The sequence below is a fragment of the Amblyomma mixtum genome, chromosome 1 (genome assembly GCF_055824585.1).
Source record: "Amblyomma mixtum isolate Tamu chromosome 1, ASM5582458v1, whole genome shotgun sequence".
Taxonomy (NCBI): Eukaryota; Metazoa; Arthropoda; class Arachnida; order Ixodida; family Ixodidae; genus Amblyomma; species Amblyomma mixtum.
Window position 1 is genome coordinate 136,755,178 of NC_143012.1, and position 13,079 is coordinate 136,768,256.

The 13,079-nt window shown below is 46.5% G+C and overlaps 1 pseudogene; it reads left to right on the forward strand.

Moving 5' to 3' along the window:
• The first annotated feature begins 269 nt into the window (after positions 1-269).
• Positions 270-7,687, forward strand: LOC149367692 (uncharacterized; annotated as a pseudogene).
• Positions 7,688-13,079: the final 5,392 nt, after the last annotated feature.

Sequence of the window (13,079 nt, forward strand, 5' to 3'; positions counted from 1 at the left end):
TGCCGAGAAAATCCTTTGCTTATGACTTATGACTGTGCTTTGCAAAGTAACTCGGGACGAAATGCACAACACAATTCAGGCAATGTTTCTGATGCGGGATTGGAAGTGCATCGAAGATCGAGGGCCTAGGCTTGTAAAGAAGTACGGTGTGCGTAAACATTAATATGTAGAAAATGAGGTACTATTCAACAGTCCGGGTATAGGTTAACAGCAGTTTACAATAGGCAGTCATGCGTTGGAAGCGGCAAGGGAATATTTCTACTTCGAGAATGTAGTAAGCGCGGATCACAAACAAGTAGAGTGAAATAGCTAGGAGAGAAGAAAAGGATGTAGTGCGCTTGCACGGCACTCTCAGCTCATGAATAGTTGTTTATCAGTACCGCCAATTAGGAACGCAAATAACAGCTGTGTATTACCGTACCTACCTATAAGACAGAAGCGTGGAGGCTGACAGAACGCTTGTACATAAATTGAGCCCAGAGCAGCCAAGCACGGAAAGAAAAATTACACTTGTAGGGTGAAGCTACACGAACTAAGCAGACTGGTTCAGAGAACAAATGTGGGTGATGACATCCTGTTAGAGATGAAGAAGAACATTTCTACATGGGCATGGACTCCCCCGTAGTGGGTATGTGCCATTTTATTTCAAGCCAGCCAACCAACCAACCAATGATCTGTCTGCCTGGATTGGATGACAAGACAAGCCCTGCAGAATGCGTAACCGAGTCAGGCAGGCACACGAGATTAGCAAGCTTGTGGAGGTAAGGGGCCGCCGCTGACGCAGGGCACGCACAGTTAGAAAGATATGGGAGGGACCTTTTTTTGCCGTCGATGTGGTTATAATTTCGATTAAGATGATGAGAGTAGCGCAAATCAGAACATATCATTGTGGGAAAGCCGGAAAAGATGAAAATGTGCATCCCCAAAATGTCTGAACGAAGAAAGCAGCGTTAAAGCAGCTCGCACAAAAGGCTAGAAAGAAGGTAGCGCCCCAACGGCCCTGGCCTTTTCTGTTTCTTGTCTTGACGCTACGTTCTTCGTTCAAACAACATTATGTTCGACCAACTGCCCCTCAGCATACCTTGTTAAATTGCTTTCGCAATCCACAAAAAATTCTCATTTTTCTACGCTTGCAGCATTACAAGTGCAAAACAGTACTGTGTGTTCATGTGTGCCCACACATTAAATTCTAGTGCCCGGTATTTTCGCATAGAAGGTTATGAAACATTGTCATCGAATTATCGTCTTGTTCATATATCCGTGAAAAGTTCAAGAGTGGTACCAGGTGGCTTTACCAAGCAAGAAATAGCATCTCCAGTAAATTAAGATAAATGGTGCGCAATGCGATGGGCGAATCAATCTCAAGATTGAAGATATCTTTCTCTCTGTTTTGTTGGGACCTTTTTTGAGTGGGCATGGGAGCAGCGACACGATGTGGTTCACCAATGTCTTTCGTTTTTTAATCCTTCAGTTTCCTGTCCTCTGCACTGGCAGCGTCGCTTCAGATCCAGTTCTGTGCCACGATGGAATCTCATCAGCGCTTTTTGACTGGAGTGCGCCGGCGTCAAGCGACAAATACTCTAGCGGCCCATGGAATGCTTTCATGACGCAGCTGATCACCGCTTCGCAAGATTTTTACCCCGGATCGACATCGACGTCAACCATCGCAGAAGATATAAATGTGGGGGTATGCGAATATCAAATTTTTCGAATACGAATTGAATACGAATACTTGGTTCCGAATATCGAATCGAATATCGAATAATCAAGGACAGACGCATTTAACCACTACAAAACATGTATTTGAGCACCTAAGAACATCACAGTTCAACTATCAGTGCTGAAATGAGCACAAAAGGTGTGTGTGGCTGCGCAAAAAGTATCAAAGTCTCGAACATTCTTCTTACAAAAGAGTGGAAATATCAGAGAAGATGGCTAGTACACAGCATTGATCAAGGCTAGCTTGCCATAAGCACAAAAGCACGTTGCTAGAAGGAAGATAAAAGGTTGTCGTGAAGGAATACCGGCTGCTCCACATGGTCAGGCAGAAGTAGTTCCCTTCTAGCTGAAACGACTTCTCCAGCCACAGAAAATGCCGTCTGAATTGGCACTGAACTGGCACGTATTGTGAGGTATTTCGTGCACAGCTCTGACTATACCAGCTTCGCAGGTATAGCCACAAAGAAGCTCACCAGCGCAGTCAGCTACTGCATGGCCCAACGTTACGCATCACTACGGGCGCCGCCATGTTGTTATGTCTCTGTCCATAAGACTTGCGGACCGCAATGAACGCCAGTACTCGCAATAGAATATTCGGCTAGATACGAATATTCGCGTCGTGTCGATTATTCGAAACAACACGAATACGTGGATTTCGAATCGAATACGAATACTAAAAATATAATATTCGAATTATATTCGAAAATTTCGAATATTCGCACACCCCTATATAAATGGGATGCACCGTCGCCACCCCTTCAGTGGGCATGGGAGCAGCGACACGATGTGGTTCACCAATGTCTCGTTTTTTCATCCTTCAGGTTAGTCCAGTTTCATCCAAGCGTTCAAATGATGTCTGCCTCGTTATGCTCCCTTGCCCACAAGTGCTGTTGGAAAATGTATGCCAGTGTTATTGTGTGCTCAAATTGCTCTTGGCCGGAGACGTTGAATTAAACCCTGGCCCTGGCCATAGCACTCGTAGCAACACTCAGAACCCGGCGCCCGACTCTGACAGCGGTGCCATTCTCGCCCTTCTGGAGGATCTAAGAATCCGCTCAACAAACATTGAACAGGGGCAGGTCGAAATATTGAACTCAATTAAAACTATTACATGCAATCAAGAGGAACTAGATGTGAAGGTTACTGATATTTCAAACAGGCTTACCACTGTTGAGAACAAACTTGCGGGTTTTGAATCCTTCCGTCAGGACCTGAATGCTCTCAAAGCAACTGCTGTATGCCTCGGCAAAGAAAGTTATTCATTAAGGGCCCGAATGAATGACCTCGAAGATAGATCCCGTAGAGATAACCTCTTATTTTTTGGTATATCTGAAGGCGCTGGAGCCACCGAAACATGGTTGCAATCAGAAGAAAAAATTGTGAATGCAATACAGCAAGAAATGTCAATTACCATTTCTAATACTGATATCGCCCGGGCCCACTGAATCGGCATTGCAGACCCTACCAAAACGCGACCAATAATGGTAAAATTTTCCAACTACAAAACAAAGCAAATGCTTTTAAACGCTCAGTATAAACTGAAAGATTCAGATGTTTCTATGACTGAAGATTTTAGTCCTTCTACAAGGCATGCTAGAAAAAAACTGGCAGAATTTGCGAAGGAAACTGCGCCTAACACGCGCTTTAAACTGAGGCACGCACGGTTATTCTTAAACAAGAAATGCTACACCTATTGTGCTGAAGGTGATAAAGTTTGTGAACAAAGTAGCGTGTATGCTACTACTTCACGTGCTGATTCTAGTGCCGCGGGCTGTTCTGATGATTCGAGATAGCTGGCTGGGCGCTTTCGTCCGCGTGCGCAGCCGATCTCTTGGAATTTCAGTGCTTTTCACCAATATACGCAGTGTTGTGCGAAATCGTGATGACCTTTCCTGTTCCGCCGATACCACATCGGCCGACATTATTGTCTTAACGGAAACATGGCTGAATGGTTGGTTGGTTTATGAGGTTTAACGTCCCAAAGCGACTAAGGCTATGAGAGACGCCGTAGTGGAGGGCTCCGGAAATTTCGACCACCTGGGGTTTTTTAACGTGCACTGACATCGCACAGCACACGGGCCTCTAGAATTTCTCCTCCAAAGAAATTCCAGCCGCCGCGGCCGGGATCGAACCCGCGTCTTTTGGGTCAGCAGCCGAGCACCATAGCCACTGAGCCACCGCGGCGGCTCATGGCTGAATGATTGTATTAAAACCACGGAAATCCTCGCTACCGAAAAGCGGTACTCCATATTTCGCCGTGATCGCGCAGTCGCACGGGATGGCGGTGTTCTGCTCGCCGTCTCGGATCATCTTGATAGCCTTCACATTGATATTCCTACGACACTGGAGTTTTTATGTGTTCTGATCACGACTGAATATCAAAAACTTGTATTTTGTGCATGCTACCGTTCGCCTTCCACTGGGATTGGTTTTTCCAGTGAACTTCATGACACGCTAAGCGCTGTGTGTGCCAAATTTCCGATTTTTCCTGTTTTTTTATTTGCTGATTTTAATTTCCCTAATATTACCTGGTCTAGCTTTCCGTATTCCACTACCAACTCTACGTCAGAATTGTCTAATTTTTTAAATGTTTGTTCAGACTTTTGCTTAACTCAGGTAATAACGCAGCCTACTAGGGTGACATCTTCAACATCCAATGTATTAGACTTGTTGCTAACAACAGCCGCTGATGCTGTATCTAATATTACCTACTTATCAGGTATAAGCGATCATTCTTTATTACATGTCATGTTGAACTTCCCTGCGCGAACGTCGTATAACAATATAAAACTAATATATGATTATGCTAAGGGAAATTACACTGCAATCAATAAAGCACTTGAAGACTTCCTTGACGAATTTCTGGCAAACTTAAACAATAGATCTGTAAATGCAAATTGGTACCTTTTCAGAAACAAGCTTAGCGAGCTGGTCGACTTGTATATTCGTCGAAAAAAGCTTTTAACCAACCGGCAGTGTCCATGGTACAACCGCTCATTAAAACGTCTGGCAAACAAAAAAAGGAGGCTTTCCGCAAAGCTAAGTCTTCTGGAAAGCGTGAGCACTGGTCAGCACTCCAAAAAACTGTAAACATTTATAAGAAGTCTTGAAAGGAATCGAAGCACTACTACTTTAATGTGACGTTGCCGACGCTTCTATCGAGCAACCCAAAAAAAATTTTGGAGTAGTGTCAATCAACCAGACCAGTCACTTGTATCTCTCGTTGACTCTCTATCACACCCTATTCCAAGCACTGACGTCGCTGGCATCTTTAATGAGACCTTTAGTGCAGCGTTTTCAAGTACCGCAACTGACATTACTGATATTAGAGACTATGCATGTAACATAAGCTTTCCAATGGACCCTGTCAGATTTAGTTATGACGGAATTATTAACATAATTAACAATTTGAAAATCTCCTCTTCTTGTGGGCCTGATAACATTAACACCAAAGTCCTGAAGAATACTAAAGTGTATTCCGCAATTTTTTTACTGAAGATATGTGAACAATCGCTTCAAACAGGAGATATACCACACGAATGGAAACTGGCTAAAGTGATTCCACTCCATAAATCTGGCGACAGACATTCACCACTTAATTATCGTCCAATATCATTAACTTCTATTTCCTGTAAAATCATGGAGCATATAATTTTTTCTCAGTTAGCTAGTTTTCTTGAATCATTTTCATTTTTCACACCTACACAACATGGTTTCAGGAAGCAGTTTTCCTGTGAAACACAGTTATTATCCTTCAACAACGAAATTCATTCGATTCTTGAGGAAGGTGCAGAGGTCGACGTCATTTTTTTAGATTTTTGCAGGGCTTTCGATAAAGTGTCTCGTAGTCTTGTGTTGTATAAGCTTGCTCATCTTCATATCGACCCAAATGTTCTAGCATGGATTCGTTGTTTTTTAACTAATCGCTCGCAGTTTGTCTACGTTAACGGTCTTCAATCCTTTTCTATGCCGGTTACGTCTGGGGTACCACAAGGATCGGTACTCAGAGCCTTGTTATTCCTTGTGTACATTAATGACCTGCCTAACAATATAAAATCCTCGATCAAACTTTTTGCAGATGATTGCATACTGTACCGTGAAATTCAAAACACTAATGATGTCAACTTATTGCAAGCTGATCTTAACTGTATTACTGACTGGTGCATTAAATGGAAAATGGTTTTAAACACATCAAAATGCCAAGCCATGCGCTTTTCACGTCAAGGCGTCTCGCCACCAGCCTCTTACAGCATCAACAGTGCTTCGTTAGCCTCGGTTACCTCGTATAAATACCTCGGTGTACATCTCACATCAAACTTATCCTGAAACCAGCATATCACCTACATTACTGGAAACGCTAACCGCATGCTTGGTTACATAAAAAGAAACTTTTCTAATACACCCACTTCAGTCAAACTCCTTCTGTATAAAACACTGGTTCGTTCGAAGCTTGAATACACCGCGTCGATATGGGATCCTCATGCTAAGTCACTTATATCTGTTTTGGAAGCTGTTCAGAACCGTGCCGCTCGTTTTATCCTTCACGACTATGGCCGTGCATCAAGTGTCACACAAATGAAAAGCACACTGTCACTACCATTACTTTCACTGCGCCGAAAAATTTCACGACTCTGTCTTTTTTTTAAGATCTACAATTTCAATCATGTTTTGAAAAACGCTTTGCTCATTCCACCCACGTATGTTTCATCGCGCATTGACCATCCACGCAAAGTGGGCGTTCCACCTTGTCACACTACTGCTCGCCAAAATTCTTTCATTCCAACTACATCATCCGAGTGGAATCACTTGCCAGCAGATGTGGCACTCACCGAAGATCTCGAGCATTTTAAGAAAAAGTTGAGTGCCTGCTTTTCTTGCTCATGACATGTGTGCCCTTCGGTTAGTAGTGCCACATGAACTTTGTGTTCTTGATTTGTAGTTTTGTTTTTGTTGGTTTTTGTTCTCTTTTCTTGTTTTTTTCTTCTTCGTCTAGGCTTCCATGAATTGTTGAAATTTGTAATAACTCAGTGCAGTGAACAATATGTAGTCCTGTAACCCGTGATTGTATTCATTTTTTGTTATGTGTGTTTGTTCCACTCCCCTCAATAATGCCCGCAGGGCCATGAGGGTATTTGAAATAAATAAATAAATAACTAAGAATCTAAGAAACAATCAGAATATTTTAAATATGCGAAACATATATGAAATATATTGATAAGGAAAAGGACAAAGACAATGTGAAGGCATTTCCAAAAGAATTTGATGTTTTGCCAATGTACGAGTTAAGAGCTTACATTGCGCTCACAGCAATAGCAGGCTTCAAAAATATCGAAAAGAAGTAGTCTTGAAATACGGAAACTTAGAAGTACATCGCACTTTTGATTTAAGCAAGCTCTGGGGAAAACGTTGCGGTCTTTCTATATTCCTGTGCTCTTAAGTACCCCAAAGGAAGAGACATGTTTGGGCACTTTTGCACGGGGTATTAATAGTAAGCTCTTACTGCTAATTTAGAAACATGGCCGAGGAAAGAAACGCACCTGAATTTACCGCACTTTTCCACTGCCTTGATTTATTTTATAATCGATGCCCCAGAGCATGTAAATTTTCAGACTGTACGCTTGGCTGTAAGCTTCAGGATGCTGGAATTTATTTTTTATGGGCCTAATCATTAGAACAGCAACTTTATTTACTGTGGATTAGTGGTCAATGAATATACAGTGCGTGTTACTTCTATTTTTCCCCTCTTTACGTGACGTTTCCGCCGAGACACAATTCTTCCAAATGAATAAGCGCATATATCTTGCCGTTATATGCAAACAAAAATCTCCTTTTCTATGAGTGCAATAAGAATCTGCGGTTACTGGTAGTACGCTTTACACATCTATAGGATGTTGCTGTCACATTGCTCATTTTGCTGCAACCAGTCAACGGCTCCCTGTGGCCCTGCAAGCCAATGGCGCTGAAGTGACGCAGAATTTACCATGATGATGCAATGCATGCAAGGTAGTGACCGCTGATCCGGACCACGAGACTGAAATTGCTGCGAGAATAAGAATAGGGTGCAGTGCATTTGGCAGCCACACTCATGTCAGGAATAGCAACTTGGCAGTATCCTTCAAGAGAGCGGCTGCACCTTGCCAGTAATCCTGGAGGAGTCTTGAAACTAAATTGAGGAGAGCGCGACAAGCTATGGAAAGGAAAATGACCGGCGCTGCGTTAGGCGGCCGCAGGAGAGCAGAGCGGACGCGCGTTTGTTTCGGCAGCATGTGCGAGCTACTCCTTCACTAGCGCGGCCGCCTGTGAAGTTTGGGCCTGAGCGCCTTTAAAATGAGTAAAATAGGAGGTGTAGGGGGAGGTCGGCCGCATTCATGAAGCGGTCGAGGCTGATGCGCACCTGCTCCCGCATGCCCCATAACCTGCAGTGCGTCGCTGCTTAGGCAAACGCGGCGCAGCGCCTGGAGGAAAAAAAAAAGAGGCAGTGGCTTAGCTCTGGTTAAGCCTGGATATATAAGCCAAAAGCTGCAGTTGTGCTTGGTTTGACGTCATGGCTGTCGCAGTTGGCGCACTATCGACTAGGAGCACCACAATAACGGTGGGGGCGTTCGGCCGTCCACACACTGCCTGTAGGCGGAGGCGGAAGAGGAGACGCGCGTGTAGTGAATACGGTGCTGTCTTAGAAGGTTGCTTTAGAAACATGTACTGCGGTGTCCATACCTTTCGGGTGTACACCAAGATATGGGAGACAGGCAATTCCCGTCCTTAAAACCAATTTTTTTTCCATTTTCCTTCCTTTTCGGAGCGGTTCGGGTTTCCACGGAGATATGTTTTTAGAGCGCAGCTCTTTGGCGTCCGTTCCTGGGTTTCGCGTCGTCGTCGGCGTTGTCGTCGGCCTCGTAACCAGCTCCGCCCCCCTTTCATCCCCCCAGCGCTAGCAGCGACCGACTGATACCGCTGGATGCCGCTGACGCCGCTAGAGAGTCAAGATAACGTGACTGCATAGAACACCGTCGCCGCCATGCAGAAAGAGGAGGAAAGGGTCCCCCCCCCCCCCCCTGTTCTTGTGTGGCGGATAGGGTGCTCTTCAGTTGCCGACGCGCCGGTTATTTCACGTAGGACCCGGCACGTCGACGAATACGTGACCACCTTCCCACGGCTAGACCTGGTTCTTAGCGCTGCGGAAGCGAGGGTATCATATTGTTTGTGTCGGCATCGGCGGCGTTGTCCCTGAAACCAACTCCGCAGCTGGGGTTGACTCACTATCGAAAAGGTGAAACAGCTTCCAGAAGAGGGCAAATACGGGCTGGTTGGTACATGTTTTACGAATTGGAAAAACAGCGCAATCAAAGACGAGACACAAGAGAAGGACCTTTGTCCTTCTCTTGTGTCTCGTCTTTGATTGCGCTGTTTTTCCAATTCGTGAAACAGCTTATTTGCTGCGCTCAAATTTCGCATTAGGAAGTAACGTAATCGTCGGTAATTTTTTTTTCCTGGCACACTGTTTGTTTAGTTTGGTTTATGGGGTTTAACGTCCCAAAGCGACTGAGGCTATGAGAGACGCCGTAGTGGAGGGCTCCGGAAATTTCGACCACCTGGGGTTCTTTAACGTGCACTGACATCGCACAGGGCCTCTAGAATTCTTTTTTATTTGTGCCGGGCGTGACGTTACTCGGTTTCGCGCATGCACAGCTATGGCAAATCTTGGCTCCGACGGCTTACGCGAAGAGCCGAGACCGAGACTCGGTGCGCTCTTCCAACTCCTTTGTTTGCGGATCCATTCAATAGCTTCAGCAATTGGGTGGAGCTGCTCTATTCGTGCTCTCGACCAATTTAATCCATTCACAATACCTATCCGGAGGTGCATGCAAGTGGGCGCCAGAGCCAAATCCTGTGGACCCCGTACCTCCCGGAACGCGCAGGGCGTACGGTTTCGCGTGTACTGCTTTAATGTTAAGCGTTGAACAGCTGAAGCTTCTTGCTTGGTATGGTTTATTAGGGCTTAATGTCCCAAAGCGACTCGGGCTATGAGGGACGTCGTAGTGAAGGGCTCCGCAAATTTCGACCATATGGGGTTCTTTAACGTGCACTGACATCGCACAGTACATGGGCCTCTGGAATTTCGCCTTCATCAAAATTGCACCGCCACGGCCGGAATCGAACCCGCGTCTTTCGGGTCAGCAGCCGAGTGCCGTAACCACTGAGCCACCGGCGTCGGCTTTACTGTCAAGCCACCAATTTTAACTCCGAGCGCCCTTGAACACTATCACTTTTTTTTATGCCAAAAAGTCTGTCCGTCCCTTTCCTACTGTGGGAAACCTCCCCTACGCCGTCTGCTGCACCGTGCAACGGCGCCGCGTTCAAAGAATCACAATCCATCGGCCTCAAAGCTTCGGACAGGCTCCGATGCGAGCGACGCCCCGCCCTTGTCCTCGCCCATCGCAACGGCCTGCACTGGGGCTATGATATTTAATTTTCAAAGGCTGCTCACGGCTGAAGGGAGAACGACCTGCCGGCGTCTAACCTAACCGTGCTCCTCGGATAACGCTGATGCCCCGGCAGTTATTGGTTGGTCTGTACTGCAGTTTTCCCGGCGTCGGAGCAGTGCCCGCTACTTAGTGCTTCTGAGTGCGCCGTGCTCACTGCCAGCGTACGGGGAGGTACTGCGTCGTCGGCCTCTTTTTCATCAACAGTTCAGTGCCGTACTAGCAACGCAGACGGAACCTGCTGCACATCAAAAGATCTGGAAATGCGACGTCTTAGGTTGTCCTCAAAGCCGCGCCGAATCACAGCAGGGCCGTAGCTGCGCCGATGGGATGCTGCACCATAAAGTGCCGAAAGACGAGCCACGGCGGACCATTGGTTTCCGACTATGCCACTACGAAAGGTAAAAGGCATAATATTGCGCAATGCGCACTTGTGTTTGCGGCATTTTCGTTCCGAAGACTACATGATAGATCCATCCTTGACTGCGTCTTTCGGGATCCCCTGTAAGCGCTGCAAACTATCCCGAGCCGTGGTTCCATCAATACTTCCGGCAGCAAGTGTTCAACTGCCCTCGATGCAGCGCGACGACAGCAGTTCTGTAATTGTTCCACTTCTGTGCCCGAAAGTAAAATAACGATCGTCAGAACATCAGCCTTCCGATGACGACTTATCGGCTAGGTTTCCTCTAGCTGCAATGTACAGCCGAGCCCACTGACGGTCACGGAGCTCGCTTTCGTTCTATCCGAAATTCATAGGAAGTGGGATTACCCAATCCCAGCGAAAAATGCAAAGTCAGGCAAATATGGCGTTTATTTCTCGAAAATATCCGTTATGCATGTCTGCTTCTGCTATGAAAGCGCTTTCCAAGCTCTTCAGTGTGATCAAGTGTTGCTGGTCGAAATTATTTCCGCCATCGAACCCTGGAGACGCGCCCTCCGGGTCCGACCCCTTCCCCGCAACATGTCCAGAGAAGACCATAGCGGTCGTCGCCAGGCGCGCGCGGAAGCGTTGGCGCGATACTATGGTAACCAAGAACACGTGTATTACGTGGACGTTACCGGCCCACACCACGGGGGGTGGTACACGGCCGCAGTCGTACACAACACAAACACAGTTAACGGGCTCACTTTCAAAGCCTACAACGCAACACACGCGGAGGAGATTGCCATTGCTCTGGCTCTCACGAATCCCAAGTCAAAACACATCATCACCGACTCGCGAGGGGCCTGTCGGAACTACGAGTTGGGCTGGGCTCCCCCGCTTGCCTGGCGCATACTGGAATATAGCTGTCGATGCGAAGATCCAACTCCACGCAACCTGATTTGGGCCCCCGGTCACCAGGGACTCCAGGGAAACGAACAGGCCGATCAGGCCGCCCGCGCACTCTCTCCCCGGGCTATCTCCCTGTCCTTAGAAGGGTACTCCCAATCAGACAATCTGGCCCTTACATTCAAACAAATCACCGATTACTACAAGGAGGAGCACCGGCGCTACCCGGCCCCTTGTAAGGGTCTGGATCGCGCTGACGAGCGCCTCCTCATCAAAATTCTTACTAACACTGTGCTGTGCCCGGCGCTGCTTAAACATTTCAATACATCCTTTGATGGCGCGTGCCAGTTCTGTGGGGAGGTGGCTGACACCTTCCACATGGTTTGGGCGTGTCAGTCAAACCCATCTATCCCCCCCAACCTCAACCCCACCAGAGAGGACTGGGAGGCGGCCCTGCTCGGCTGTCAAGACCTAAAAAGCCAACAGGCTTTGGTTCAACGGACGCGGGCGGCGTTGCTTGCCAATGGGGCACCGGAATAGGGGCTCCACCCAGTATTGTAAGGGGAAAGGGCCAATAGGGTCCTACCCCAATCATCTTTCTGTAAAAAACTTAATTTCCCATAAATGTTTTTCACCACCACCACCACCATCGAGCTGCTTTAGGGTCAAAAGAGCTGCTACTGGGGCAGGTTAGAAATACATTCTTGAGGGTAGTGGTGAGCGCTACCAAAATACGATAAAGGGACGAACACACAGGACGAAGCGCTTTCTAACGACTGTCTAATCTCTGGAGAAACGTGACTATATACACATATTGACGTCATATCATACACATAAGAGGGAGGAGCGCACGCGCTGCCAAGAAAAGGAAAGAAGGAAAATGTAAAAAAGAAAAAGAAGGAAAAAGGGGGAAAACAGGAGAAAAAACCAGGAAAAAAACGATCAACATGTGCGCGTACAACAGCCGAAAATTACTATTCTTGAGGTAGGTAAAATCCGGGAATCTGGCACCTCATTGCGCACACTGTAAATGCACACCACTGCTAATGGTCCAGTTTCCGGAGACTATAGAAAAAAAGCACGTAAAGTCAATCACAGAGAGACCAATGCTTCTGTGAATTGCATGGTATGCTGAGGACATACAAATGAAGGGCATCGAGCTGTGTTGCTTGTATCGCAGCTTCAGAGATGCCATGGAACACACTGAACTAAAAGCCGGACCACCGTACGCAAAACATGCGCTGTCCAGGCCATCCACGGAAGACCTGGTCGAAGCCCACAAAACTGCAGCAGCCATTCCACGGCTTTGCAATGCGCGCTTTGCAAAGCCGTGGAATGGCTGCTGCACTGAAATAGCTGTGGGAAAAGAAATTAAAATCCTTCAACTCATGTTCAGTAGTTCTTGCAATGAAACACTGCAAAGATATGCTAATTCAAACGATTTGCGTATCTCGCTACCAGAAATCATTTCATGAAAAATGAAGCATTTTAAATACCACTGATTTACCTTATGAGAGAAGCCAACAGCCACAGAAACCAAAGGACAGAGGGGATTTTTAATTCATTAATTTTTTTGTGCTGTTGTTCAATTTAGAATATTACTGAATATG